The sequence below is a fragment of the Spodoptera frugiperda genome, chromosome 6 (genome assembly GCF_023101765.2).
Source record: "Spodoptera frugiperda isolate SF20-4 chromosome 6, AGI-APGP_CSIRO_Sfru_2.0, whole genome shotgun sequence".
NCBI lineage: Eukaryota > Metazoa > Arthropoda > Insecta > Lepidoptera > Noctuidae > Spodoptera > Spodoptera frugiperda.
This window is the reverse complement of record NC_064217.1, coordinates 1,679,639-1,706,232: the sequence shown is the minus strand read 5'-3', so window position 1 is coordinate 1,706,232 and position 26,594 is coordinate 1,679,639. Positions and strand designations below refer to the sequence as shown.

The following is a 26,594-nucleotide window of genomic DNA, read 5'->3' as shown; positions in this document are numbered from 1 at the left end:
ACACTCTCTCTCACCTCGCCCAAGGCGGGAAAAGTCATTGGATGATTATCCCACTATTAAAAATCCTCTCACTGGCTAGATGGAGCGGAGATGATGAGAGTGTCCAATTGCTTATCATTGCTCTGTTTACTGTTCCATCCAATAAAAAACTTAACTTTGTATACTTTGTTACCTTTCTCCCAATTTTTTAAATCATGTAACAAAATATTACACCAAAAAATGTTCGAAAGCATCACCTGCGGAAATGTTTGGCGGTACGGAGACAGGAACGTTTCTTAGCTTCATCAATATTAATGATCGGTCCCTCAAAGCGTAGGGCCTTGTATTTTGCGCGTTTATCGAGTCACTTTTAAGCGTGACATAGGCCTCTTGACTATTAAGTTGATACAAATTGTTTACGATGTTCAAAGGAATATGGTATTTGTTTATGTATGTGGTAAAGTTCGTTTTACGTTGTATATGTTATATGAGTTCTGGAAATGTTAAGACAAATACTCGTATTATTTGCTATCATTTCTTTTTGTACCAAAACACTGATTTCTTTGAAGATGAAGACTCCATATTTTTCTAAGAAATAAAAGGACATAATGCTGCTTTCCTTACCAAACGAAACTAAACTTTAATCCAGGTAAACTTTGCGATCAAAATATTATTCTCGCATATAAACCATCCCATCCCATTACGACCAAACATATTTTATGTCCCAAGCACTCGTAAATAAGGCGATGTTTCATCGTCACTAATAAATCTATTATCTATTACCCCGTTAAAGTTAAAGCAAAAATACTGCTAAAAGCGAAAAGCATTAATGAATGTCGTAAAATTATTAATAGCAAAACTTTCGTTGTTAATCTCCTTACATCACTCGGCAGTTACAAATAGCCCTCAATCATTGCGATGTGATTACAAGAGCGATAATATTTTATATGAAAAAGTTATATCAAAAAATAATCATAAAATATTAGGGATGGAAATATTGCGCACCAATGTTCTAATAAAATAAAATAGGATTGATATTATGGAGGCTAAGGCTATTTGACCGAGACGTTGAAAAAATTTTACTAATGTGCTTAATGTTTTTTCTTAGGTATTCCATTTAATTTTGCAAACATAGAATTCGTTACTAAGTACTAAGACTTACAAAATATAGTTTTTGAAAAACAGCTCACCCTCTAATCATGAACCTATAACGTCATATGCTATGCTGATGTTCATATTTTTTATGGAATATTGGGCAAACGAGCAGACGTGTCACCTGATGGTAAGCGATCAGCGCCATGGACACCCGCAACACCAGAGGAGACACAGGTACATTGCCGGCCTTTTAAAAAGGCGTACGCTCTTTTCTTGTAGGTTTTCTTATGTTTGTTCATTATCTATAATATAAAAATAAGTCGGGTTTTCCTTCCTGACGGTATAACTCCAGAACGCACGAACCGATTTCCACGGTTTTGCATTCGTTGGAAAGGTCTCGGGCTCCGTGAGGTTTATAGCAAAGAAAATTTTAGGAAAAAAGCTGGAAAACAGGGAAAATTCTCGGTGGCGAAACGGAGTTCGCCGGGTTTGCTAGTTGTTTATATAAATTCACGTATATTTATATAAAATGACGTTTAGTATCCCATTATTCACACCCATTCTCAACTTTGGTTTTAAATAAAATAAAACAAAAAGTATTAACATGTTCCGTCAACATTGCCTCGTGTTTCGAATGTCCTTGTTCGAGGCTGTGTTTGTACTCTCTAATTGTTGATTCTAAGAATCCATTCTCTGAGAAAAGGATTGATTCTGGTTGCGGTATTTGGTTTGCTCAAAGGCTTTGTAGGTAGCTTCCTCTCTTGTAGCCTCCTGTCTTGTAAGATAGTGGTTGTGTAAGGATTCGGCGGTAGAAACTGTAGGTGTTTTATGGGGATTAAATATTCTATTTGTTTCCTATTTCTGTTACTTACTGTTAGGTTATGAGGTATCTTTTTAAAATTGCATATTTTGTAAATTAACAAAATATGACAGTATGATGAGAGCACACGTTAAAATCAAGTAACATGTACAAATTATGAATGTTTAAGCATTATGAGACAACATGAGTACTTATATGGATATATTTATGTTAATGTCCCAAGTCTGCGGCGAAATATGGCCAGTCCAGCATGTCCAAGACAGAGGCTTGTACTGGTATTCTACTGACCCCTTAAATTGCTCGCGGATGAACAAGCCACCCATTAATCATCAGAAATTTAAACAACATTTAAACTTTTAACAACGTATTTAAAAGTATTTGAGTCAGTATAAAAATTGCAAACTTTGGGACAAATAGTAACCAATCACAGATCTCTATTTATGAACTACCAAATTCTCTTAAAAAAACAAGTTCATTGAAATACTCCACTCTTTATCATAAAACTTTGACAGAGAAACCGAATAATGAACCCGGAAAATGAACCTTGGGGTAATAATTTCGCACAAAATTGAGCTGTTGAGGCTCAGAAAAATTTAATCACGAGAAAAAATTGCGCGATACGCAGCTAACGACCTCCTAAAGGAAACAAAGCGTAAAGAATGCAAGATGGAAACTTTGGATTATGGTGTAAATCTATAATAATAACGTGATGAGAAAATGGAGTAGGTCGTAAGTACCGGGACCTCATAATGGGGTAGCTGACTAATTTTTATTTTAATGTCGTCTTGTAGATTATTTTAAAATATTAGACACGTATTTCAAGTTGATAAATTTGAAATATCTCGTGACGTCACTTCTGGGCCTCCCCTCGCCTAGCCCCAACGTATTGCGCGATAAGAAACCTCGTTACTTCAAAATCAGCCCGTTCCTACTCCTCCTTTGAGCCGGACCCGGAGCAATGTACACCTCTGCCTAACCCTTCGGGGATAAAACGCGTGACGATGACTTTTCAATAAAAGTGCGTACTCCATACAAAATAGAGTATTATATCCTACACACAGTAGCCAGCAATACTCGACGAATCAAAAAGGATTTGTTCCTTTCACGGTGTTTCGAAAACAAAACACGGCTGAAATTTTTCCCGGAGTAAAAAAGAGGGAAATTCAAATTAAAAAGTGTCAACGGCAGAATCGATTTTCAACTATTCCGACAGGAGCGGTGTCGATTGCAATTCTCGTGTAGAAGTTTGCTCTAGGCTCTTTGTTGTATGTCCAGAATTGAACTGGAATATGTATGCAGCAAGTTCGGTTCTGCAACCCCCTGTTTTTATTGGCGTCAGGCACTCCTTTTTCGGTGCAACTGAGTGATTTTTGTGTTACGTTCGTGGAAATGGTAGGTGGTTAAGAATCTTATGTTGATATTGAAATAGTTGGAATTTGCTTAGACATAAATTAAATTAGGGAGTTTTATAGTTACTAAGAAATTTTCCAACGAGATGTTAGAAGTCGTGAGCAAAATTCTCTTGCATTTTTAACAAAGAGAACTTTTTTTTTCAAATTGTTATCTTAGATTCTTCTTATATTCTTTTTTAAGTCAAAGTTATATAGTCCCAAAGTATAAAATAGTTATTTATGTTTATGACTTTTACTATTTTGTTTTTATTGTATTTCTACATACAACTTTCATCTTACACTTAAACGCAAACAGAACATTACGACTACGTAGTGACAAAATAATTTTATGACATACACATTACACATTTTATTGCTACTAAAATATAAATAAAGGCATTAACAATAAAATTACATTCTACGTTATTATTATGTACCGTAGTTTTTTAGTCTCACAGGATTTTTATTTTACGTAATGTTTATTAAAAAAAACAACGGTACACTGAAGGACACAATCTATACTTAATATTATAAAGCTGAAGAGTTTGTTTGTCTGAACGCGCTAATCTCCGGAACTACTGGTCCGATTTGAATAATTCTTTTTTTATTGGATAGCGCAATTATTGAGGAAGGTTATAGGTATATAAAACATCACGCTACGATTAATAGGAACCGAGCAGAGCGGGTGAAACCGCGCGGATGTAGCTAGTAAAATATAGACAGACGTATAATGTTTGATATCTTCTAAGATAAACATACCTTTTTAAACGTAGGGATCACAAAGAATCGAAGAGTCTTGTTGGCCGAGTGGTCGTAAGCGCGACCACCGGGCAACGGTTTCCGAGTTGAAATCCCAGGTCGGGCAAAGTATTGCTGGATTGTTTTCGGTTTTTCGAAAATTTCTCAGTAGTAGGACTGAGTCTTGAAATGTGCCCGGTATACGGCAATAGGCTCACCCCCTATTACGTGGGACTTACAATATATATTGTGAATAGTAGGTGTACATCGTGCAGAGCCATAATGTGCACCTCTGCCTACCTCTGCCTCAGGGGTCAAGGCGTGACAATATATAATAAATATGATCTTAAATAAATCATGCAAGAGAAATTGCTAAAACGTTAGAAAAATCCATCTATTTTTGTTCTAAAAGTATTACGTAACGTATTACATGCCGCTTATCTATATATTAATACGTGATGCAAAAACTTTGGACCTCTTTTTACGAAAATTGCGCGAACGTAGGAGCAAAAAATTTGGTACACTTATAGTTTATGTGTAGGAGAAGTGGAGAACGCTAATATTTTTCAAAAATAATGCTTATAAAGTACATTAAATCAATAAATAAAACATTACACACACATGCATAGTATCTGATCGTATTTGACAAAACGTCAAAATCGATAGACATTGCGATGATATTCTCACGTCTAATATGAAAAGAGTTTTATAAAAGAGTTTGAGTTAAATAAAAATTATCCTTCAACGTACGTTAAGTGGTATTGTAAATTAAATCATATATGGTCGAATTTCGGCCACTAGGCGACCACTAGTTGATATAAATAGCTTAGAAGGCGTTCACTCATACAGGACTCCTTTCTAGTATCTATTTTAGTCTCAACTTTATTTAGGTCGCACAATATATAGTTTCTTTCTCATAAAAATATAATGCTGAGCGAAGAATCTATTACATATTGAGCACAGAATCGTGTCTGCTTTTCAAAGTTGCCACAAAAATGTAGATCGACAGAAAAGTTGTATATGATATATTTTACGAGTTATAGTAAAGCACCTCAGGTAGGCCAAATGTGCTTTTCCACCTAAGATGTGATATGCTACGTGAATGACTTTGGTTTCCACCAATTATATTAATTTTTACACATAGCTTAGTACTGGTGCAAACGGACTCAGCTAAACTATGTATTTTTATTTGGTAAGATGCGTGCTGTGGAAGCATCTTCTTCTCACGGCTACTTTGCGGCGGCGCATCTTCATATCACATCTTACTCGCACAGCTACATAGCGTAGTATTAGTGGAAACGGTCACATAGTTTCACAGCTCAGCTATTACATCTTCGTACCCTAAAAAGTGTATACCCATTTTGTAATAGTTGATCCCGTGAAATTAATATTCATTATGAGACTATGGACAAAAAAAAATATTTTTACTCAATACTACATTGTTTTACTCGTCGACAGACTTTATAGCAAAATGAACTTTGAATAAAGTTAAGTGGTAATAATCATAACATATTACGATTTTTTTTTTATAAATTAAAATAATGAGTCATACAGCGAAATTATGTATAATATAAGGTATTCATTCGTATAACAATACATGAAGGATTTTATCAATAAACCAATAATTCCGTCAGCTACATCCGTGTGTCGTAAATCTAGGATGATGGATGCTTCACACGACTGCTTTAGACATTGTCCCTCGAGACAGATCATTCATTAATAGTTTTATTTGTTTCATCCAATAGTTCTGTCGCTTCAAATTGTTTGTAAAATGATAGACAATGCACGATATTTACTTAAGTATCGTTAAGTATACTTAAGTTATATCTGTTTAGGTACCTGCCTATAACTTACAATTCAGTAGCATTAGCAGTAGCATTTTAGTATCCGAGTGTAGTTACTTATTAATAAAATAAAGTATAATGTATTTTTAGTTTTTCTACTAAAATCTTTGATTATCCTAATTACAGATTGACTGTATTAGTGGGTGTGATGAATATGAATTTGTATCCAGATATAAAAGCACATTTATTACAATGCATGAAAAACATTGAGTACCGACCTATATTCGAACAATATCTACGGTTAAAAGAAACCTAGCGTATGATAATAGCATTTCCTCCTATAATACAAGTAACAACAAAATAAAGTACATACATAGGTATGATCACTTACCTCTTAAGGTAAAAACACGCAATATCATATTGTACACATGTATGATATTTTGGCAAAATACTTTCATACAAAAAACTATGTGAGACCAATGTGAAATCTTATAAGATCTGCAATATTTCTACGCAACTGTATATTTCTTTTCCAAAACAAGTTATGAAGCTGTTAATGCTGAACAGTTCTTGGGGATATTTGAAGTTGTTTTTATATCAAAGGTCGCTAACAAAGAAATATTATTATTCTCAAACGTTGAGAGATATTTGAAGATATTTATGTTACTGTTTATTGTGTTCTTTGATTGTTTAAGTCATAGTTTGAGTAACAAAGTGTAAGGTGAACATAAAAAATAAGAGGATTTTTAAAAGCAAAGTATTAAATAATTATTATACTTTATACTTTGAAAATTCACTTATTATAATTCTCATTTCAAACTGTGTCTGCACGTACGTACGTAACGTCACGCCTTTTATCCCCGAAGGGGTAAGCAAAGGTGCACATTACGGCACGTAATGCCGCTATACAATGTACATCCACTTTTCATTTGTGTTAAGGGTTCCATGTGATAGGGAGTGAGCTGTTTCTGCTTATCATTATACACTGTTTACCATTATTCAGGCTATGGAAATAATATATTTAAAACTGTATTGCCTAGATAAATGCTCCAGTAAAGGCATACTCAAATCAATAATTTTTACAAACCATTTTTAACTTTATTACTTTTATAATAGAATTGAAAAATGTTAACAAAGCGGGAAGGTTTCTTGTCTGTACAATCTTGTACAGCATACAAATCTGTCTAGAGATCTTATCACGATATTGTGTCCTACTTTTTGTAAGCAAAATTTCCTTCAAAACATTGTGCCACTTTGAGTGGGAGGGAAAATAAATATGATGGTACTTAGCCCTGTCTTGCTCCATAGTGTTGTTGTAACTAAGTACCATACAAAGTGTTACAGCTTAGTTTGTTTAGCAATAATGTTCTGTGGTGTTTGTGACGTCATTTGTCCTATAATTCTTTTTTTATATCCTCTGTTTTGACTATGTTAGGTTTTGTTCCAACGCCTATATTGTTGTAGGTTTTATTATTTTATGGCTGAAACAATAGTGTTTATTGAGTGTTAGTAACATAGTAGTATATTTTCGTTATTGTTATAAAAAAGTTTTATCATAAAACAGTAATATATACGAGTATATTTGTCGTTTTTGTAGTGAATTTGGGATCAAAATACATTTTCCGAAAGGGATTTTTTGTGACAGGATCACAAAATAAAATAAGGAAATTGTCACGGAAACAGAAATGCCAAGGAACGGTGTACAGGTAAGAATTTGTTGTATTTCTTTGACAAAATTTGGCGGTCGACCTTCTCAGCTAGATAACGTATAGTATTATTTTTTATATTACCATAATGCTATTTAATGATTGTTTAACTACGTATTAGTCATGAAAATGAACGTTAAAGTTTATATTCTTTTTTACTCAGATAACTTCAGACTATCCCATAAAAATAAATCATATAAGTAGGCATACAATCAAATTCATTTCACAAAAGGATTATCTTAAATATATTAAACACAAACCGAAGAATTTTATTAAGCAAGCTGCTCCTCAGTCCTCGGCACACGCTTGCACCCGAACGGAGTTTAACACAAAAAAATTCCAACGCTTTCATTTTTCATATCCGCAATCATACACTCAACTTTAGCCCCTACTAGGTACCGTCAGATCCCGAAGCGCGAAATGTGCCACTTGCTCTTATTTATGACCTGCCATTTTCCTTAGCAATATCTTTTTTCTCTCTTAGTAAGTGCCCCTTCGTTCCTAATACTTGAAGGAAATTAGGCGGGAAGAATTGTTGAGATTTTATAGGAGATTTGAACGTGTTGACTCTTGTCTCGAGTTGTATGTAAGTGACGTCGATGGGGTGATGGAGACAGAGTTGTGTGTGTGTATGTGTGTGTGTGTGTTGTTTTATGTTATTTGTTTGGTATATTTTTGTTAGGCTTAAATTCATTATCATAATCAAAGTATCGTGGTTACCGGTAGATTTAAGACTTCCGCTTCTCATGCATGACGGTGCGACTAACAGGCTGTTGATGCTGTATCGCTGTGTATATGATTCCCAAAGTGTACTTTCTGCAAGAAACTAGAACTACTCCATCGACTAGGCAATTAAGAAGGTGTGTATTTTTTATTAAGTTTTTTATTCTATCATTGCTCTATTCATGGGTTTGCAATAATGCTCATTGTTTCTTTACAAGACCAATTCTTATTTACACACAAATAACAAAATGTACGTACATTACATACAAATCCCTTCGGGAGATATGTTACGGTACCAAAATAAATTTAGTACCAAATTTTGTCACACATTTTGACGATTATTATAATTATAAAAAATACAACAACAAACGAATCGGTAGGGCTGACGCGAAGTGACGATGTCGTATCAAAGCACAAGGCTATCGATTTCAATTCATTTACCTTTAAGGGTATTATTTTTAAAACACGCATTAATAATTCACATCACCAGTTCCTATCATGAGCACGATTTTTGTCATAATCATAAAAAAAAATATTCACTTGAAAAGATCCTCCTTCCAAAACCGACATTTAATTACATTCATACTACATTTTAAATTACTATTCAGTGCATAGCCAGATCAAATAAACTTGATATATTGTAACACAGATATCATACAAAACAGTGCTTGTATAAAGATTTGGATGAACTCCAAACATTACATCAGTGTCCCACAAAACCAGACGGTTGCCCATTAGTGGACTACACGGCACAATTAATGAAATCACTATATATTCTGCCTTTTTTATTACGTAATTTGACCTTTGTACTAGGATTTAATCTTAATTATTATCTAGAATATTCTCTTCTTGTTTATTCTTTCGGTTAATTAAGATTTTAACATTTACGAGGGATGATAACAATAGTCTATTGCTGTTCGAATAGATTTTTAATCTAAATAAGTCTAAAGACAAAGGAATAAATTCAGAGAAAATACTGAATAAATCTGTCTTCATTATTGATAAAAATCAACAATGTAAAATTCTAAATAATTAAAGAGTTTAAGAGTTTCTTGGGAAAAATGAAGATGTGGGTGAATTAGTCATTTGTGTTTAAAGTTGAAATTTTGATTTGAAATAGCATAAAACAGAAGTCTTATCCTTAACGTGTAGGTAGTGATAAGTACTCCTTGGATTTGCAAATTGTAATTTCAATTTTATGTATATTCTACATAGAGCTTTTCTTCTGCTTCACAATGTCACAATATGAATCTGGTATTGAATTTCATTTAATAACAAATTGACGTACGTTCGTATATTCCATTTGAAATTATGTGAAGCAAATGAAAAGAATCTTTAAATCTGTATAAAAAGAATTCAAAATCATTACTTACAACTAACAAAACGTTCAAATTCACACAAAGAATTTTCATAAACGTACTTCATAATACAAATAACCAAATAAGTTTTCATAACCGACTCTCATATTCACTCGTGAACATTATACAAAGTTTGGAAAGAAATTGTCGTCTAAAAATCTAATTATAATACTTTTGTGAGTTCTCCAGTGTATGACGGATTTCCGCCCTCGACGCCTGCCTTAAATGATTTTACTTCTTGAAATCTGTCTCTATTCCCGTTTCTCTCGACGTAATTTTGTTCATATATTGGATGGCACTGAAACGTGGGCGTTTCATTTAATATTTGATCGAAGTTTCAGTTTTGTTTTATTAGTTATTAAACTGACAATGTGGTGCTTATGGGTAGTTCTTCGATATTTGATTTTCGACTGATTCAATGGCCAAATTTAATTCCACTTTAAGATCTGTAACACGTATTCAAAAAATAGTTATACCAAATAACGTATATTCGAATAGGGACTCGTTTTAAAAAAATAGTTTTCGAGATATCGACGTTTGAATATTTTCTGCCAGATGAATCATAAATTGTAACAGATGAATCTGTTGACAATTGAAAATTGTATGTAAATGAGCCTGTATTTATTTAAGTTAGCATACATTTTCGAGTACTTTCGCACAGAGAAGTCACGAGCATTCATCATCACGCTTGCTCAGGGCGGATTAGCAATTTCAGACTCATATTAATTACATTCCTCAAAAAAAGTTTTTAAATTGTAGCTATAACATTTATAGCGTTAATTTAAAAATAAGACTAGAAAAAAATGGACAACGCAACAAGAGCATTATTTTACTTCAATGCGGTTTTGACCATTGAATCAGGCACAGATGAATCAGGATTTTGCTTACAATCATGCATAACTATCGTATAAAGACTTCATATCATTATATAACCAAAAAGCTACACGAAACATAGGTTGAAGTGTAAAGTAAATTTTATAAAATAGGCATTGTAATCAGGATACCATGTAAACCAAACACAGATGAATCAGATATTTACCTTAGTAACACCTGGTTCTAAGCCAACCAGCCGCACGTCCGCCTCCTAGCTTGTCCGTTGCACGCCTGGTTTCCCTCCGCACAAAGCCAGACTCTTTATTAATACCCGACAAATATGGTCATTCGTAGCTTACGCCATATTAATCAGTATTATACGCGTTCTTATTTATTTATTTATAATCATACTAACATAGTTACGACTGCATATTTTTTTTTGAAGAGGACAACTCATCATGTATATTGAAGTATCAAAGGGAAAATGCGAAATCGACTACTTTGTTCCGAAAATGGCAAACGGACACACCATATGAATCAGAAGAACAAGCTTTAAAAAATATATTTTGTACCTAGACTTTATTTAAAAAATATTATTTGTCCTAGTAACTGAATAGCTTATACTAGAAAAAATTTACATGCCGTTTTGTTAGTTAAAAATTTCCCAAACTCGACAATTTTGTCTCTGAAGAACTACCCTTATTCTATATTTGCTTTCGGGAGTAAGAGATTATTGAGTATTAAAAATGTGTGTTTTGGTAGATTTCTTTAAGGTTATTTGTATTTCTATCATGTGAGATATTATTTTCGGTAGAATGACTTGAAACTTGTTAAGTTCCTGGTTACATAAGAGTTACATGAGTGCAAAAACATAAAAAAATATTAGCGGTAGTGAAATATTTTGAAGATAAGCTATATAGACGACAACCTTGAAAAAATACCAAAAGCTTATTACTAAATTATGCCTTTGATGAGTGATTCGAATTCCTTATCCAGCATTTTTAAAGGTTCATATCGCATAAAACTTAATAATCGTTATATGTATCGTGGTGGTGAAGTGCACATTACGGTACTTAATACCACTGTACACCTACTTTTCACCATTTGTTTTATAAGTCCCTCGTAACCATGCTCACTGGGCACAAAAAACTTAATAATTCCTAACAATATAGACAATAAAACGCTTTTACTAAGTATTTCGATAAAAACGTATGATATTATTTAATTACAAGATATGAAGACTGCTTACCTAACATATTATAAGGCGCTTATCATTATATTGTGTACAAAATCTTTGCCTCATTTAATTTCGCCCTAGAAACCTTAACCAGATTATAAAGAGCTCATGTTACAAATTGACACTCACATCTTCACACAATTTTCATCTTAAACATAACCACATAAAGTACATGTTGCCATGTACACAATTTTGTCTCTCAGAACTTTGAGAAGCCTGTAATATACAAGTTTATTTCTATGTCAATATTTTCGCTAAAGTAATAACAATTTATGACTATGATGACATAGAAGTTACACAATAATTTGTGTATATTATTTTTTCTATAAAAGAATCCATAGATTCAAATTCAATAATAGTTTTTGAATAAATAAAAAAATGTGAGATGTATATCTAAGTTTAACTTTTTTTATGGAAAATCATCCAATGTATTCTCCCGCATTGGAAGTATACAGGTCTTAACTAAAAACCATCTCATTCCTATATTATTTATTTATCTGTAGAAAATAGTCAACTGTATGATATTACTCGTTCATCTAGCCGGGTCGGAAGTCATCTATTCATGGGAACTTTCTCACTGTTCCCTAAAATCTCATTAAAATGTATTTAATTTTAAAATACACGTGTAAATTACATCTCAGTTCAAGTAAATAAAGTTAAACTAAATAAGAATTGCAAAATATATAATGTACTCAGAACCAATGTTCCGAGAATATATCAAAATATTGTTGTTGACTTCCACACGTATGAAGCTAGCAAGCAAGCAAGCTACGGCCATGCTTTTGACAAGTAAATACTCTGATTTCCTCATTCTCACAATGTATATCATACATACTGTACTTAAGTATACTCATCTTAATAAATTCACATACATTTTAAGCTAAACACAACTTATTTGACTTTTTACTTTAATTGTATTCTGACTTTCGTGAGACATACAAAATTATTTATTATGTTTTTCGGCTTACTCATGTAACTGTTTGACAAGGAACTTGACTAGTTTCAAGCCATGCTAGAGGCTCATATTCATGAGCAGCAGTCTGCGATCACGACACAGCAACCGTCGCGTTGCTAGTATGGCTAGCATTAATATGTATAACACTGTCAACTTTCCTTGAAAAAATAAATATTATTTTTTAATTTCCTTTTTTTATTTTGTTTAATTCAATTTCAAAGATTGAAATAGATGGATGTGACTACAGACGTTCAAACGCCATCTTTTGGCTTTTAATTTCTTCAATATATAAATATAAATAACACAAAGATGATGAGCCCTCATCACTCTAATTGAAGGGACTCGACCCAAATTAATTTATTTAAGGTATCCTTACATTTCTTATCTCCATGTCAATCTATGAATCCCCATTCAATAATTTATTCAACTTATCTTCTATTTGATTTCGTTCAAAATGAAATTGAACAGTCAATCTAAATGAAAGCTCAGTAATCAAGTTAGAACAGGTATTCTTTTTACCTAAATACATGCTTGAGAAGAAAGGAGACTGTTTCTTTTCTATTCCTGGCCTTTTCTTTAAATTGGTTTGCATTGCATTTTTGTCAAGATTAAAGTTAGTATCTAGCATGGAGAGACTGATAACATCTACAGTTTCATCCAAAAGAAGTAATACAATAATGGTACCTAGTTGCTAAAGAAAAGTCGATTAGTAAGCCGATAGCAAAATTATTTATTTATTTATGTCTCACAAAAGTTTGAAAAAAATATTTATATATTGTTATATACTTCTTTACTCCTTCATTTAATGCGATAAAATAATATCATTTTATTTTATTCATATATGAGCAACACAAGCCATATTTTGATACGCCACGTGTACCTTAGAATACACGTGGCAATATATATTACAAAGTTGAATCAGATTTGAGCATTGATGTAAGAAGGATTTAATTATAATTAATTGCGAAGTAAATAAGGAAAGTCTTACTTTTTTATGGAAATTATGCACGGGTTGTTTTTTTTTTCTAGCCAATGTTAAGTAATTGTATAGTTAATGATTTTTAATATCCGTTTTATAAGAGAGAAATTATTATTTTAAATAGTTAATGAACGATGTTGATAGGATTTAATTTTGTACGTTATAAAAAAAAAAAAAACTTCGATATAATTTTTTTCTATGATAAATAGATTATAAAATATAGTTAAAAATACATACCAATAGGAAGATGCAGACAATCTGAAACCAAAGAAACACACCATTAATATATTTAATTTTAAAAAACATTAAAATAAAACTACTGAATTCATGGCACCCTTAACATAACCCCTTGTAAGTATTCTCACAATTAATTTTATACCAGAATTCAAATTTTCCTATACACGTATCTCTCTTTATCTATATCAAAGATTGAGAAGTAAATTAATAATTAATGAACATCAGTCCGTGAATGAATTGAAAATGTCAATCAAGAATGTCAAAATCTATCAGATTACATTTAGAATTTATATACAGGTACTCAAAATATGGTTAATATATTGTCTTGGTACAGAATTGTTAAGTTATCTAAGTTAATATCAGCTTTACTTGAGCTTACAACTTAAATCTCTGCTTAAAGTTATAATATAAGTCACTAATACTTATGGACACACGGTTATATTATTGTGTACATATAAAAAAATTGTGTACATGAGTGCTGACACATGTACACAATATTTAAATATGTACACATTTATAAATGCCAAATGAAATGTTTGTTTTTTTATTAATAAAAACTATTGCCCCACACTAAGAGTTTTTCCTATGTCGTGGGTGTGTTTACAAACATACAAGTTCCCATACAAATCACACTCAAACCCAAAACAACACTTTCTGGATCACACAATGAGTTGCTCCGTGCGGGAATCGAACCGCCACACGTTGAGTGGCAACCAGTAGCCCAGGCATCGTATCAACCCTGGAGTCTAACTAAAAGGCAACGCAAAGAACTTAAACAAGAACCGTAACAATATCTATTAGAAAATCAGATATTTTCTGTCGAGTCCAAACTATTGAGTAAAATATTTTAAACAGCCAATGAATAGCTGTATTATAACTTTCGAAATCATTTCAATACGTTCAATGGAATTAATTTTAGTTGTAATTTAGTAGACCCAATTATTCCTAATAATCTATCCATCTTAACTTCATTAAGGCACAAGTAAAAAGAAAAGGTTTTATAAAACTTAATATTCAATTAAAACCTAATTTAATATAAAATACAAACGCCTATAATTTTAGTAAAGATATTTTTAGTTTAATAATAATTCTATTCAATCGTTAATTAAAAGATAGTACCGATAATATGAGTGTTCAAAATTAATTCTAATATTAATTAGCTTTCCCACGCGAGTTGGTCCACGTGGACAAAGAAAAAAATCCTCTAACGCTCTTTACTACTCTTCACCTTCCTGATTTTTATCAGACTAATATTATAAATGGGAAATATGTTAATTTGTTTACATGTTTGTCCGCCAATCACGCTGAAACTGCTGAACGGATTTTGATGTAATTTGGTATACAGAGGTATGAGCTGACTTAGGTGACCTAGGTGACTTTGTATTCCGCGGAAATACGGGTGAAGCCACTGGCAAAAGCTAGTGTAAACATAAACATCATAACATTACAAACAATCACACTTCATAATGTAATGCAATAATCCAAAGATTTTTTATAAAATATAAAAAAAAAAACATTATACAACGTTAATAACAAGTAATAATATTAAACAAAAATGACAACATACTCATTTTACAACCATTAAGATACCATGATAGCATCAAAACACAGACATTAGGAAATCTATATCATCCTTAGGGAGTATCAAAATAGTATTTAGGACCATTTCTACTAAGGGTATACAACGCCTGTACCCTAGGTCTAGTCTAGATAATGACTTGACACTAGGTTTAGACAATAGACAGGATGGCAATAATAATAATTAATCTCTAGTGTTAGATATCCAGCTCATTGGCGCGGTAATTGATCGAGCTTTGATACTAAGTGATATTAAAGGAATGGATTCGGCAGTCATCCTTGTAAGTGGCAATTTAATCAATGAAATGGAGAATTTCATTAATGAAAATGTAATATTATGTCTTGTAAATATATTGGACAAGGACTTATTTGCAAAAATCTGTTGAATTCACTAGTGCAATAAAACATAATTTAAAATGGGGATGATGACGAGGGAAGCAAATTAAAAAAATATTTATTCCGTCAATTCATGATAAAATATTAGACACGTATTTTTTATTTTGTCATATAAGATAAGAATACTTAGGTACAGGGTAAATACGTCATTTCTACCTATTAAGTATAGCTATGTGACGTCATGCGGTATTTCAAAACGATATAATATCTTCGAACGTATTTGTTTCCGTAAGAAAAGCAGTTTCACATGTTCAATGCAGCACCCATTTATCGTTCTATGTATAAAAAACTACTATCGAGTTAATTGTCATAAATACTTTATATGTTATGGTGTGTAATATATGTTTGGTAGGTACAGGAAACAACTAAATATATTACATGACTTGCGACATAAATTCTACCTGTTTGAATTGCTGGCTCAGCACGCACCGACAATAATATCGCAACCGCAGCAAATTCGCCTTTCAACGCCATTCCTATTTAGCCAACTCCAAGTCAGCAGTTAAACGAATTACAGGCTATTAGACAGACTTAACTGCCACTCTTTGTATTGGCGGCGTAATAAAATAGGCATTTGTTATTTTATGAAGATCGTATATCTCCTTTAGTGTTGAAGATTAACGTCATCAATATCGGCTTTCAAACACTCGTGTTGGTTTCATAATTAATTTGTTTGTTTTTAATGGTCGCCACGCTGTTGGTTTGTATTTTCGAGTATAATTTATGTTAATTTATTTCCATCCAAATCGTTCATTGTGGTAGAAATTGTTTAATAGCGGTTTACCAGAATAATATTATATGTTTAGAATATTATGCTAAAACTACGGCGTAGCACGTTGCTACGCGTGCCACTACGTATGGCGTAGCCACTACAAGCATTTTAAATGGTTGCGATGTGGTTACGATATTTTTGCTTCACCGACGAGCTAGAAAACAATTTTTATACTTCATCTTTTATCTGACTACAGATTAATACAAAAGTAAACAGTCCGGAAAACATTACGTTTAATTAATTTAGTTATCTTAACACGAAATCGACTGGCATTTTTCCCCGAAACATCGATTCATCACATCCATATACAACATTTCTGATTACTTAATTTAGCCCAGACGAAAAGGACCATTCATTCTTGATTCCACCTAAGAATTAATACAACATATATTATCCCGGCTCAGTACAGTCACACAGAAATCTCGAACTGACAACGTCTGGATGTGTTAATCTAATTAACACATCTGTCCTTCACTGAGATACGTCCCGTTTCATTAATCACTGCTGCCAGCGACTGTACAGGACTTAATCAGCCGCTGTCGTCGAATGTCTTCAGCTGTGTTATTACTAGAAACTCCGTCTTTTGTTGGGAACAGAAAATTTTGGTGATTAATTGTACGAATGTACAGCCTTCGCGTTGTTGTGTGCTTGTGAGTGGAATGTCTGATTTTGTGACGCAAAGCGCTTTTTAATAGCAGGCACATTGTGCCGTGTTGCGATTTTAACTTAAGTTTTGTTGTTTAAAGTCACAAAATGAATTAATAGTATATCGCATTTAGAGTTTAGTTTATTTACTTTTCGTATATTTAGCAAAACAATTTAATCTTTAATATAAACATGCATATACATTAAATCATGGTGAAACTCATCAAAAATACAGTTTAAAGAAATTTATAGGAAGCCAGGAGGGCGATAAAGTTCAAAATAAGATACGAAGACGAAGTATCTATTATACACGGGCTCCCTAAAACATGAAATTTGACCCACTTTATCACGGTACGCCAATTTTGTGTGGGGTCAGCAAAAAATATCGCTTGCCACCTGATCTTAATTAATCTTAAGAAAACGTTACTTGGCGTTCTTGACTACTTCCTATTAAACACAAATTGTGTTTAAGACGTGCTTGTCGACAGTTTCCCTAATGTGGAGTATTTTCTCTTAAATAAATAATAATAGACTACACGGACACCGCGCAACGGATCGCGGGTTCGATTTCTGCCTGGGGCAACTCTTTGTGTGATCCACAATTTGTTATTTCGGGTCTAGGTGTGATGTGTATGACGTGAATTTGTATGTTTTTAAATGCACCCATGACATTAATTTTTTTAAAGGAGAAAATCATAGTGAGAATTAAATAAAACTAACATAAAGTAAAGCTATATTTATCAAATTTATAAAATGATATTTACTATTCAAAAATGTGAACACTTTATTAAATATACTAAGCATCATAGAATAGGAGCTACCAGGCAATCATAAGTGGAAAGCAATTCAACGCTCGCAATGCTCTTGAATAATTCCAAAATGTCGTATAGATTGCACTTCGAGTACCATTGAACGCTTTGCAGTTTATTCTTAAGTGTTGCGTGGGAAATGAAGCAGCTGATTTTCTTGAGACGTTTATTTCTTTTTAAGATGAATGAATATTTTATAGGCTTCGAATTTTGATTTTAGTGGATCTTGTCTTTAAGGGATATGTTGAGAACGAGTAAACTTGTTACATTTAAATCGATATAAACACGCGATAAACACTATCATCATCAGCAACTACTATATATGTGACTTTTTCCTAGTTACAGTTCCTAGTTACAGTAAGTACGTTTTTTTAGACACCACTGACAAACGGTAATCTAAAACATAGTGTGGAAACATGTTTTATTATAATTTATTATAAGCTTGAAATTGCCAACCTGCATTGAACAAGCGTGGCGATTAATGTCTCCTTGTGTGAAATTACCAACCTGGAATATGGCAAGCAATGGTGATTAATGTCTTCATATGACAAGAGACCTTTGATCAACAGTGGCCACTAATACTATACTATACTATGTAATACACTTCTGATATATATGATGTGTTCCACCTTCCACTAATGGTACTGATCTTGGTATTTAACAATTAGGAAATTCGCTTCAACAATAATTACAATAATTTTTGCTTAAATATATTAGTCTAATAATTATATTTACGTTTCAATTGTAGGCCATATAGCCACAAATTGTTGCATAATCCGTAAATAACACTAGTTACGATGTTTAGTTTAACACATTTCGTAAATTGCATGTAAATTCAGATTATGAAATACAATAACTCCATTAGAGTGATGTTGTTAGAATATTATTTATGATGTGTGATGGACGTATTTAATGGGAATGGAATATTTGATTCATTATTTATACATAGATGCTAAAATGTGAATGTGATTTATTGCATTGTTTATTGGGAACGTAACACAATTACATAAAGTTGGTATTTCAAAACAGCCCATGTGTTTTATTAAGTTTTTCAACTTACTCACGTAACTATTTGATGAGGGACTTGTCTAGTTTCAAGTCATTCTAGATGCTCATGAATTTTGACTTGAGAGGTGTCGTTAGATTCGTATTTACTGTGAAAGTGACACTGGATATATCAAAATGTTTAAAAAAACAAAATGGCGGATTTTTGGCGCCAAATTCGAATATTGCTCACTCTCTAGCCTAAACGACTCGATGGATTTTGGCTTGAGAGGTGTCGTTTGATTCGTATTTACTGTGAGAGTGACACTGGATATATAAAAATTATAAAAAAAAAACACTATATGGCGGATTTTTGGCGCCAAATTCGAATATTGCTCACTCTCTAGCCTAAACGACTTGATGGATTTTGGCTTGAGAGGTGTCGTTTGATTCGTTTTACTAAAGTAAAACTTATATCAAAATATAATAATTAATAAAACTAAAAGAAAATAAAATAAAAAAGGTAATTTAAAAACTAAAAAACCGACTGCGTTTATATTGTTGTAGCATGAAAAAGAAAAACTTATAACAAGAATCCACAAGAAAAATTTAAACAGTCGGGACCCATTCTAAATATTAGATAAGTATTATGGCAAATTCTAAATGGGTCCCGACTGTTTAAATTTTTACTGTTTCGCTATTTTTAGGGTTCCGTAGCCAAATGGCAAAAAACGGAACCCTTATAGATTCGTCATGTCTGTCTGTCCGTCCGTCCGTCCGTATGTCACAGCCATTTATTTCCGAAACTGTTGGGCCTACATAGTAGAAACTTTGTAAGATGGTGTATTTCGGTAACCGCTATTAAATAGTGAATATCTTAATAAATTTAAAAATTGAAAGGGGGCACTACATACATGGAACTGATTAAAAAACGATTTTTTATAAGCTTATATACCCGTGATGGGTGTCTATGGATAGGTCTTTAAATCGTTAAGGTTTCTAAAACCACTTTTCGTCAAAATCAATCGTTTGAAAGTTAGACGCTTCCAAAGTAAAAATGATTGTCCCCCCTCATCTAACGTTTAAAATAAGAGAGTGAGAAAACTGAAAAAAGTATATACTGTAGATTTCAATGGAAACTAACAACGAAAATTAGTAACGAGATATCATGATTAGTATTTTAAGAAATAAAACTTTTGTTGGTAACCGCATAAGTATAACTTTGTCGTTCACTAAGCACGACACTATGTCAAATCTCAGTCGGATTTTGTCTTCCCGATACGAATCTTACTATTATGTCATCTGACAAATATGCTGTAACGGAACCCTGATCATTTAGCGAGTCCGACTCGCACTTGGCCGGTTTTTCTATTTGTGATAAAGCCAATATTGGACTAGTTTTTTTACTATATTATTTTATCGATTGTTTAATAAGAAACTCGACTAGTTTCAAGCCATGCTAGAGGCTCATATTCACAACAACATTCCATGACACACGACGTGGCGACAGTCGCGCTGCTACTGCTTATTTTCTTGTTAATATTAGAAACATTTGTTGCCTATTCCACTATTACTGATCCAACAGGCATGTTTAAATAAATCATGAGACTTTTAAAGTCTAACTCATAGCATGTAGTGATACTCTTATTTAATTGATACCTAGCTGGTTATGTTTGTTGAATACAAATCCGAAGTATCAGTATAAAAACCTTAATTTTTCCTACCAGATTAAAGAAGTAGTAAAACAAATATTAATACAGAGCATATTACTACAGAAAAAATATTTCTCTTCTCATACTACGAGTAAGTAAAGAGACCTTCGAGTGAACTAAATACATACCCATACCTAAGTATTGTGAAATTTAATAGCCTGCTGAGTTTCAAAAGAATTTTCATAAATCCATAACGTCCATTCAAATAACCAAATGAAAATTTGAAAAATCCTAATAACAATAGGTTTTCTAGAGCCTCCACTAGAGCGAACAAACAGAAGCTGGCTTGTTTTCAGTTTCAAAATGTTCCCGGTATTTCAGTTTTTACTGTGAAATGTTCGAGAATTTCACTGATTGGACGTTCTATCCTATATACCCTGAGTACGAACACTGTTTTGTTCCTTGAATTGATGTTCGTATGAATTGAAAATCAAAACCATTATTTATAAAATGAGAATTTGTGAAAAGTATGACAATTTCTGCGACGATTCTTACTTAAAATTATCCAATTACCGATGTAATGGGACAAATTCTTGGTTTATGTATTGTAAAATGCATAAAATAATGGCCTTTAAGGACCTAATTACATGACATGTTTTTTTACGATTAAACAATAATTACCATTCAATATTTTGATCTTCACAATAACTGATTGACTTCAATGACTGATTCTTTAATGTTACAATTTTGGTACTCGAGATTTTTAATAAATATTCATTAATTGGTACATTGTCTTTATTGTAACAGAGATCTTTTCTAGAAGTTTGTATAATTCATAGCTCAAAATTAAATACCTATTTAAAACTAACGCAAAAATATTGACAAAACATTTACTGTATTTACCTAAGATTTTCTACTTAAATAAAACATTTTCCACCGATTTCTCGCACACAAATGTTTAGTTCCATTTCTTAAGATGTTGCTTTCAACAAAATAATATAAACAAGATCTGGTTTTATTTTTTTTCTCCCCAGGAGCAAAGCTGTAGAGCTGCCTTAGAAGTATTTTCTCTTGTAACTTTTATAAGTTGTACAAAAGGAAACAACTGATACATTTCGTCCTATATTTTTGTTTTTACAGTTTCCTATGAGGAAAACGCTGTAGCCGGATAAAGTGAAACTGTTTTTCTACTCGCACAGTTACGGAAAACGGTGTTTACACTTAGAGGAAATCTACTAAGGTTACCCTTTAACGTGTGTATAGGAAGGAACTGATTAAATGATTGACCAATAGCTACGAAGGTAGAAGCGTACAGATTTGAAACTACGTAATAGAAAAAAGAAATCGTTAGATTTTATATACTAATTATAGACCCAGAGGCGGTCCTCAGCCAAATGCAAATATGACCCTTTATGTGGCAGTTAATCAGTTATCTATGTAGCAAGAGTAGAGTAGTAAATGCTGCGGGCATACGCTTTTTAAGGTTCCGTATACCAAGATATAAATCCCATAAAAGTATAATATTTATGCTTCAAACTTATAATATGAAAACAGGCAATTTAACACAATAATGTCAAGCGAAGTAACTTAGCCACCACACCGTATAAATTGTATCACAGTGATACTGAAAAAAAAAACTATGTATTATTCATAGTATGTACTTGAACAAAATGTTAAACCAATCTAATCTAAATTCAACATAAAATAATTAATCATAATCACGAATTAGAAAACAAGACCAAACAAGAAATAAAGTCGTATAACTCTGTAACTTTGAATAAATAAATGAGTATCTTAAGATTAAACACAAGAAGAAGAGAGTCACTTGTAACATTTCACCTTTTATACTTCATTCAATTCAGCAGCTTCGGCCAGAAGTTTATTCGTACATTTGAAAGTTCCCTTTTGTTTCCGTAGGGACGCCATTTAGCTTAATGGGGGACGCATTACAGTATCAACGATCTTCCCTTCTTGTATCGTTATGTTCCGTTAAGGTGGGTATTCATTGAATGCATTCGTGTGTAATGTTGTATTCTAACATTCAGTTTACGAATGTTAGCGAGGAAAATCTTTTTTTCGCGAATGTGTGTTTATGTTGCTTCGTGTAAATTGACTGTTTCGTTGATCGAGTCGCTAGTACGACTATCAAACAAAGGGTTTCAATTTTGACTCCTGACTGGGAGAAAATATTTAAGACAAAAATTGTTCTGTCAGATGCCAAGTAAAAATCATTAGCTATACGAGCATATACTAAGTATTAATTAATACTTTGACTGCCAACAAAAATCTGTTGACGGTAAATCCTTCACAAGCGATAGCCATTTTTGCCCCCAATGGCGGTTAATGTGTTAAGTATATGATACTTTTAACATAAGTAGCAAATAGTGAACATTGTCTGTCTACCCCTCTCCTGATTTAAAGGGATGACGTTATGAATGAATGGCTATACTATAATAGAGATATTGTAGCCTTCATAAGCCAGTTGACCTACTGCACTATGACATTTCTCTCGAAGCTATTGCCTCGTACGTTATGAAGCTGTCATTCTATTTGCCAATGTATCGCTTCTAAACGTCATCGCTTTGTTCCCTGTGCTTTACTTGCTATCAAAAGAGAAGGAACTCCTCTAAAATTCGATGTAGAGTGATTTCCAAAATCTAATATTTTAACTAATTCCAAAACCAAAGTCTACAATAATTTCTACGCCTATCACATCACAAAGTCAGTCATAAGATATCCAATACGGAACATGGGCCAAACACAAGCAATAAATAATTCAAATTTGTTTATAACACCAAAAAAAAACCTAAGTAAAGTTTTCTTAGGCAAAATTTCTAAAGTACAAAGATACCTAGTACGGTATATAATAAAATATAAGAATTTTTGGGAAGTTGGTTAAAAAGTGTTACATTTTTTTTCGAATCGATAAAAATCTCAGCTTTAATAAAATGTAAGGAATATTACATACAAGCGAATATTCCCAGTGAGTGCGTACCTTAACGGTACATGAAACACAAATGTGTATGTTCGTGTTTATGTACGAGGTTATGAATTTTCGAATTATGTTGTAACAATATTATAATGTATTTATGTGAGCTGTGTTTGCTATCGTGAAATATGCAAATAAAATTCTTGTTTAACTTGGAAAATTAAGTTTTTGCCGCACTCCGAGTCATTCAATGAATACAATTCCTTAACAACGATTTTGTTCCGAAAAAATTGCTTAGGGTATTTTTTTTACCCAGGTTAAGTAATAATTAGATGTCTCTGAGAAAGGCAGTGATTGTAGTTTACAGGAGTATTTACTACGTTCTTACTTCTTCACGTGAGAGAGGTATGTTTTTTCAGTTGATGGAGCCATTTACGGCACGGCCCCACAGAAAATCGACGTAAAACAACGCATAGAATCGTGAACAAATTAACAACATTATTCACTTAAAAAAAAACTGCATACTTGTCCATATATTTTTAATTTATTTAGAAGACATATCTCATCGTTCTAATATCATAATTATCTATTACAATGGCTTCAAGGCAAAAAATATCCATGTACTAATATCGCTATTGATCTAGGTTTGATTGGAAGCAAATGAGCCGAAGATTTCAACAGATACAACTTGACTAGACAGATTCTAATCAACATCTAAACCCAACCCTTTGTCAATTGCCGTTTAGTTTTCAAACTAATGCCTTTGGGCAATCTGTCCAATGTCTTGGTAGTAATAACGAGATTTTAATTTGGTGAAATTGCTTCATCTTATAAAATGTATAAATAGAAGTAAGAGATCATACTGACTTGTTAAAGACCAACGGTTTCATAATCTAATTTTAAAATTATTTCTAAAACATTATCAGTAACACAAGCTTAATAATATAACCTAAAAAAAGTAAGACTAATAAAAATATTGAAGCTATATGTAAAAATCATACGAATAATTAAAATTTTACAAAATTTTAAGGTAAAATGAATCAATAAAAAATAAGTAGACAAACCAAAATATACGTCTCTTCTAACAACGAAAATTCGTGTCTATGGGCGGCGCTTTTCGCTTACCATCAGGAGACTCGTTTATTCAATAAGAAAAATGAATATATATTCTTGCGATAAGAAAACTACAGAAAACTTTTAAAAAAAAATTTTAAAAACAGCAATACCATTCGACGAGGGTAAAGAATGAGGAAGAGACCGAAACATTTCGGGACCAAAATTGAGTGGTACACTAGAAGACTTAACTAACATACCTGGAACCTCAGTGACCGAGCTAAAACGCTTGCACAGGAACGGAATACAAAGCGATCGGTCAATAGAATTGGATTCAAAGCCACTATTCGTGTTTTGGACAAAGATTTGTGTCAGTAACATTAAAGATCGCGATTAAAAGATTGAAAATTTGCAGATGCATACATAGACTTAAGTTTTAATAGATATAGATATTGTTGTTGATATAATAATATGTAAATAGTACTAAGCGCTATTAAAGATCATCATTTAACATCATTATCAGTCTGTTCTCGTCCACAGCTGGACTTTTGTCTAGTAGTACCTTTCCAATAGCACACCACGTAGTTAGATCTTCAGCTACGCCGCGTTCAACCCAACCTTGCGGATATCGTCACGCTACCTAGATTTTTTTTTTTTTGCGCGTGAAAATCATGATTGCCGCTTTCCAATAAGTTCGCCTAGGTCGTCGTTTTCTGGAGATAAATACACGTTTAATGTATTCTTTCATGGTCCAAAAAGTCTTTTAGTATTTTGTCTTTCATAATTAAAATCGTTTAAATTAAAGGTCGTGTCGACAAAAAAGAAGTTTAAATCTTAAATCTTTTGGTCAATTTTAGTTTTGTCACTCAATTGAAAGAGTAAACTTTAAATTGTGTCTTTTATACGATAAATTGGAACACTTTCAAAGATTACACCAACTCAAAAAGATAGTCATAAAAATAATTTGATTTGAGTAAAAATTCAACGCTTTCGCTTATAAATTCATAATAGACTTTCCGAAGCTTTAACAACTCCCAAAATCTGGATTTATTGCTAAAAACCTTCTATAACTTTTAAAATGGAAATTCTTATTCGTTGATTGTTATGAAAATCGGACGAAGGATTCAGTTTTCAGTTCATTTAGAGGCGAAATGGAATTTGCTATCAATTTTAAATCTATTTCGTTTTGAAAGAAGTATATTTGGGAGATTTTCTGAAATTTTCCGCTCACACAATGGGAGATTCTGTTCTATTTTTCCTTAATAATAGCAGATCTGAGAGAATGAAATCCTTTGGCGCAAACCGAAATTTAATTTGGACAATACAAAGCAATACAGAGAAGCGTCAGCCGACAGAAGTTGCACATCATAAACCTTACACAAAGGTAACAATAGACTTACTGTCACACCCTTTACAAAGGGTTCAGATACAATGAAAAGAAGCGATGACAACACTAAGTTTATCTTCAGTGAGAAAATTACTTGGGACCTACTTAACAGAGGGGCACTGCGACTTTGTTTTGTACACCATTGTCTGACTGTAACACCGTCCCAGCGACAACGTATAATTTTTGAATACATTGTCAACTTTGTTCGGATGGGCCAAGTAATTACGGAGAGAGAAAAAGTAATGGAACGTTAACTGTCTAAAGTTCTCAGAATTTTCCTGTTGTTACAACTCCACTTTAAATTAGATTTCACGAAAGAGTTTCCGTTTGATTGTTCGACGTTTGTGTAGGAAAAAAGAAAAGAAATACAGAAAGCATAAAACATGGACAAGCCAATGTTCAATTTGCAGTACAACAATAAGGAATACAAGTGCAATTCAAACATTATGACTGTGTAAAGAGAAAACTTGATAAATGTTTTATATTAAAGCATAGATTTTAAGGTTTTACTGATGGGGCCCAGTAGGGCTGATGCCTGATGCAGAGCTCCGGACTACCTAGCGGGTTTACCGGG

General features: G+C 32.6%; 1 protein-coding gene across 1 annotated transcript in view; it reads right to left on the bottom strand.

Moving 5' to 3' along the window:
- The window catches only part of LOC118267569 (connectin), a 291,288-nt gene that overhangs the window by 106,573 nt on the left and 158,121 nt on the right, over positions 1-26,594 (bottom strand). The window contains exon 3 of the mRNA XM_035581635.2: positions 13,816-13,836. The gene's annotated coding sequence lies outside the window, so the exon portion shown is untranslated. The remainder of the gene's footprint in view (positions 1-13,815; positions 13,837-26,594) is intronic.